The sequence below is a fragment of the Elephantulus edwardii genome, unplaced genomic scaffold, assembly GCF_000299155.1.
Source record: "Elephantulus edwardii isolate Elephantulus edwardi_28Jun2011 unplaced genomic scaffold, EleEdw1.0 scaffold00345, whole genome shotgun sequence".
NCBI classification, from domain to species: Eukaryota; Metazoa; Chordata; class Mammalia; order Macroscelidea; family Macroscelididae; genus Elephantulus; species Elephantulus edwardii.
This window is the reverse complement of record NW_006400095.1, coordinates 2036001-2042630: the sequence shown is the minus strand read 5'-3', so window position 1 is coordinate 2042630 and position 6630 is coordinate 2036001.

The window sequence follows — 6630 nt, the reverse complement described above, 5'->3', positions numbered from 1 at the left end:
ATTTGGCAGTCTCTTCATACCTTAGACTAGCTCTTCTGAGCTTGATCCCAGTTTGTCACTTATGAATGTTATGGTTTTAGGCTTTACTCCCAGGTCTCTGATCCACCTTGAATTGATTTTTGTGTGTGGTGTGAGATGTGGATCCTGTTTCCATTTTCTGCAGGTAGAAGTCCAGTTTGGCTAGCACCACTTGTTGAAGAGGATATCATTTCTGCATTTGATAGCTTTGATTTCCTTGTCAAATATCAGTTGACCATAGTTTCCAGAGACTGTAAAGGAGATTTCCCATTTTTCTCCTACTGAGCAGTTTGTCGACTTGAACCATGTGCCTATGAGTTGGTGGCACAAATCCTTAGCACTAGACCACCAGTCACCACTAAGTGGTGACATAATTATTACCTTCATCATCAGAAAAAAAGATTTCTATTTTAAAGTTTATAATAAAAAGTAATTTGTTCTGATAACTCAAATAGAGGAGAATTTGACAAGTCCCTATCAGGAAGACTATCTAAATTAGGCAGATGTGGAATGTGGATAATGGCCGAGAGTTACTATACCTCAATTTATGAGAGTCAATAGATCAAAACGCTCTCTGTCTTGGTGATAGTTAGTTTCCTGGCTGTGTGTATGGTAATTTGTTTTGCTTGTGATATCAGTCCTGAGCTCTCAGACGATAATGACTCACACAGAAGTTATTCTGTTCGCCAGGATTTAAAATCATTGGGTTCTGAGATCTAAGAGATGAGCAATAAAGATCAAAGACCTGTGGGGAAATAACTGTATCTTTTCTACTCATCACAATTTTTGTAATGAAATTATATAATTAGTGTTAATATTAGAAAGGAATGTCACATAGCTATTTGCACTTAGACAATTGAAAGCATGTTTCTGAAAAATTAGAAGACAAATTGTGAAGGATTTGTAAACTACTCAATCTCTGTTCAAAGTATGTTTCCTAATGTAAGGTGCAGCTTCAGTATTTATTCTTTAAGGTTTTACAGAATTAAATAAAGTCCATTAGAATTAATCAAGCTGTAAATATATGAGAGCAATTAAGTCATTTTTGATCCAGTATGTAAATCAGTATATTCTTAACATACATGTAATTTTAGGTAAATACAAAAAGAATGAGATTGCCAAAAAGTGTTAAATAGGATTAAAAACTTTAAAATTTAATTAGAGAAAATAAAGAATCAAAAGATAATTTGTGGGCATCTTGGTTTTAAGATCATAGAAATAATGGCACATTGCTCTAACACTCTCATGTAGACTGAAAAGTCATCCCGTCACACCCATCAGTTTCCCAGCAAGATAAAAGACCTGGTTAATCTGCTCCTGTATAGAAAATTCCAAACTCATTGGTGTAGAGTTGATTTCAATTCTTGGTGACCCTCCAGAATAGAATATAACCCCCTGTAGGGTTTATGAGGCTGAGTCTTTACAGAAGAACACGGCCACATCTTTCTCCTGTGGAGTGGCTAGTAGGTTCAAATCACTGACCTTTTTTTAGTTGTCAGGAGCGTAACTGGGGCTACAGCAGGGAGCTTGCAGTGAATCAGTTCTGGCTCCAACACTGCCCAGTCTTGTGCCGTCCTCACTAAAGGTGCAATGTGTAAGCCCATCATTGTAGCGCTGGTGTTGGTGTCAATCTATCTTGTCTCATGGTTGTTGTTATATGCCTTTGAATTACTGTGACTCATTGCGACCCTTTCTATAATACCTCTGAACCCTGCCCTATCCTAAGCCAATCTCATTGTCTCTGACACATCTATTCCCATTACCCTAGCTACTCTGTCAATCCATCTTATACAGGACCTTCCTCTCCTGCGTTGTCCTTCCACCATTCCCAGCATGATGTCCTTCTCCAAGGACTGGTCTATCCTGGCAACATGCCCCAGAGTATGTGAGATGGAGCTTCAAGTCTCTTGCATCCAAGAAGTAGCTTGGTCTCACCCTGTCCAGGACAGACCTGTTTGTTTTCTTGGCAGTCCATGATATGCTCTCTTTTCCAGCATCACAACTCAAAGGCATTGATCCATAGTCCTTGTCCAGCTCTCGGATGCATAGCACCTAATTGCGAAGACCATGGCCTGGATCAGGTGTACCTTAGTCTCCAAACTGACATCGTTGCTCTTTAGTCCTCTTCAGCCCATGACAGCAGACTTTGCTAATCCAGTTCATCTTTTGATTTCCTGACTGCTGATGCCGAGAGTGTTGATTGTGGAAACAAGCAAGCTGAGATTGTTAGCAATCTAAATCTCTTCTCTGTCTATCATGATGCCCGGTGGCATCATCAGTTGGCCCGGTGGTGAGAATCTTTGTTTTCTTGACGTTGAGCTTTCATTCATATTAAAACAATGTCTTTGACTTTCTGCAGCAAATACCTGAGGTTCTCCTCAGTTTCAGCAAATAAAGCTGTGTTAACTGCATAAAGTAGGTTAATGATGAGCCTTCCTCCAATCCTGATGCCACATTCCTCCTCATAAAGTTCAGTTTCCCAAATGATCTGTTCTGTATATAGATTGAAAAGGTATAGAGATAGGATGCATCCCTGACACACATGGTTCCTAATCTTGAACCATGCAGTTTTCCCTTGCTCTTTTGTGATGACTGTGTCCTGGTACAAGTATAGATTTTGCATGAGCACAATTAAGTGTTTTGGGATTCCATTCTTCTCAAGATTAGCCACAGTTTATGTGATCCACAAGATCAAATGTCTTTGCATAATAAATGAAACACAGACAAGATATTCCTCTAGTACTCTCTGCTTTCAGCTAAGATCTATCTAACACTGGCTATAATGTCCTAATACCACAATGTCTTCTAAATCCAACCTTCAAATCTGATAGCAGTTCAAACAGTTTTTGGATAATCTTTAGCAGGATCTTGTTTGCATGTGGTATTAGTGATATTGTTCAATCACTTCCACACTGTGTCTGGTCACCTTTCTTTGGAATGGGAATAAATATGGATCTCTTCCAGTCAGTTGGCCAGTAGTTGTCCTCCAGATTTTTTGGCACAACCAGGTGAGCGTGTCCAGGGCAGCATCTGTTTGTTGAATATCAGAAGAGACTCTGAATATTGCATTAGAGTGCGGAGAAGTCAAAGCAAAAGGAAGAAATCAAGAAGTTAAGGAAAGGAATGAAAGATTTCAAAGGACAGCTTGGGAAGACAAAGTATTATAATGAAATGTACAAACCGCTGGAGTCTGAAAATGAAAAGGGACAATCCCACTTGGCGTTTCGTAAGCAGAAGGAACTGAACAGCAAGTTTAAGACTCAAGTGGTAGTACTTAAGGATGCTGTGGGCAGAATGTTTAATGACCCAGGTAGCATCAAAGGAAATGGAGGGAATACACAGAGTCACTGTACCAAAACTAATTGACTGACACAGAAGAAGGAGACAATGGTGATGAAGGAGGAAGTTCAAGCGGCTCTAAAGAAATTGGAAAAAAACAAAGTCCCAGGAGTTGATGGCATACCAATTGTCTCATGATTGTTGTTGTTGTAACTCTAGTGACACCATGTAAAACAGCTCTAAACCCTGCTCTATCCTGTGCCAATCTTACTGTCTCTGACACACTTACCCCCATAATCCCAGTAACTGAATCAATCCATCTCGGTGAAGGTCTTCCACTTGTGCACATCTCAAGATTAGCCAGAGACAATTTCCTCTTTGCTGTAATTTATAATGGCTGTTTTCACAGTACATCACATGTTGCATTACACCAAATGTCAGCAGTTCAGATCAACCAGCTGCCCCTCGGCAGAAAGATGGGCAATTTCCTTTCAGAAATGTTTGCAGCTTCCAAAACCCAATGGCGGGTGCTATGAGCTGGAACTGACTCAGAGTTTTGCTTGAGAAGAAGAAACTTCTAAATCACTAATGTTGATTTTATGCAAAAGAAAGTAGAAAGCAAGGATTCTTGTCTAACGAGGGCCTTGAATATGGATTCTAAGATTTGAAGATCTGGTCATTTGGCCTATGTTTGAAATGAATTTACTTGCAGCTTCATTAATAGAGCAAAACCCAGTCTATTGTCTCTAGCACATTTCCTGCGGTATATGATGTTGTTATTAGCTGCTGCAGAGTCAGTTCTAGATGCTTGGGAGAATTAAGATTTTGTGACTCACAGGGTTTTTCCCTTACTGATGTTAGAAGTAGAAGATTCCTCTCTAGTTTTTCTTCCTCGTCTATGTTAGTCTGGAAGCTTCCTTAAACCCTGTTCAGCACCATAGTCAAGTGTAAGTCTCCACCAAGTCTCCTACATGGAAAGTGAAAATTCTGCCACTGAACAACCACAGCATTAGAATGCCGGAATTTCTACTTTTTGCACATTGATCATACCTCTCTAAAAATCTGTAGACTATCAACTTACCAAGTAATGGCAGAAAAAACCTGAAGGGAGCTCTTTCAAATTCTTGGCCATTGGATAAGGAATTCTTTAGTCTCCTTGAAGGTCAGGCTGTTGGACTCCTGTTAAGTTTACTATCTCAGAAACCCAGTGGAGGGTTGCCAGGCCTTGGAATTTAACTTGGGGGTCAATGAGTTTGTTTTGTTTTACAGACTCAAATGGAAAACTTTATTCATATTGTAATGAACATACTCCAAATGAAATCATTTCATAAGGAAAGAAAAGAAAACTGTCTTTTAGAAAAGAATTCTATTATCTCTATGTATTTTCTATACTTGGGATGGAAAATCTTTTTAAAAAGGAATATATAAAGCTACAATCTCTAATTTCCAGGTGAGAGAGTATACACGCATAGAACCTAATTCTTTATCTGAATCAGGGAAGTAGTATTCACACCACTGTACACTCAGAATATTGTTGTTGTGTGTGATTGAGTCACCTGCAACCCATAGTGACCCTACATACAGAATCTCTAAACCCCACCCTGTCCTGAGCTAGTCTCCCTAATTCTGATACACTAACCCCTATTGCTCCAGTTACTGTATTAATCTAATTCATCTAGGATCTTCTTCTCCTGTGCTGTCCTTCCACCCTTCCAAACATGATGTCCTTCTCCAAGGACCGGTCTCTCCTGGCCATGTGCCCAAAGTATGTGAGACAGAGCTTCCAAATCCTAGCCTCCAAAAAGAATCTCAGTTTCACCCTCTCCAAAACAGACTAATTTGTTTTCTTGGCAGTCCATGGTATGCTCAAGACTCTTCTCCAGCACCACAGTTTGAAGGCACTGATTCTTCTTCTGTCATCCTTAGTCATTGTCCAGTTTTCTGAAGCATAACAAGTAATTGCAAGTAATTGCAAAGACCATGGCCTAGATTAGGCATACCATAGTCTCTAGACTGACATTGTTGATTTTTAGCAGGCTGGAAAGGACAGCAGATTTTCCCAAGACAATCAATCGTTTGATTTCTTGACTCTGAACTGAAAAATGAGGCCTTTCTCATAACACAGAACTAATAACAAACACTGCCATATTACAAGAAATACATTGTATGTGTTTCATTCACGGGCTCATAGTCTCCAAATTGTATGATGTCACCTTCAAATCTTTATGATAATTCCAAATATGTTCCCAGTCATTTCTAACAATCTCAAAACCAAATATTCTCCACCATTAACCAATATTTAGTTGTATACTCATCCTGCACAGAGCAGGAAAAAGAATTCACTAAGTTATTGACCTACTTGTTAGTATAATTCCAGTTTGAAAATTATTTTAATTCAGCTGAAAGTTTAGTCAACAAGGAAATAGGTCTTGTCACAATGTGCACTAATCCCATGGATTATCAAGGTTATTTGTGTAGGTATTTAACATACCATTTGCTACCCCCTCTGTGATCGAGATTGCCTTTGCTTGCCCAAAGAGCGAGCTTTCTGTCACTTTTTAAAATAATAAATTATGTAAATTAAGTGAAGTCTTTTGTTGTCTCTAAGCAGTAATCTATTGTTACCTTTTTTGAAATGCTAGCTACTTAAGAATTATTTATGAATCCAGACATAGCTCTATATAAAGACATATTAATTATCCATCAATAGGTTAGAGCCAGTAGAAAATGAGACAAACTTGGCCAAGAGATATGACCTCTGCTGATCAAATAATTCAAAGGATGCACTTACCGGAATATCTTGAAGTAATTTGGATCTAAATCCTTCTTCCTCACACAGAATGTTTCTGAAAGTCAAGGGCTCTTTAGTAATATTTTATATTCAACTTCTAGAGCAATGCCTAGTACTGCTCTAATTTGATTTGTATAATTAATTAAATCCATTTATTATATAGTTAAGATGACACAAATAAAGATTAAAAAAAAGAAATGTGAAGCTTTACAGCACTAACCTCATTACAAAGGATGGACAGGGTGGATTGGACTGTGCTAAATTCTCAGCATAGATCTTTTCCAGATTTGGAAAAGAACTGACAGAGATATTTGGAGAAAGGAGAGACAGAGAAAAGGAAAGATTTTTTAAGCTAATAACTTTTCTACTGAATCAGTGGTAAAAGCAAGTAGAAAAGTAAGAATAGAAAATACTTGTCACGTAACTGAATGAATTAGCATGCTGTTTGGATGACAGTGGAGCAACTAGTTTGAGTGGAATGAAATGTGTGCAACTAGTGAAAAGTGAACACTAAAATTAATGGTGCTTGATTATCCATGCCC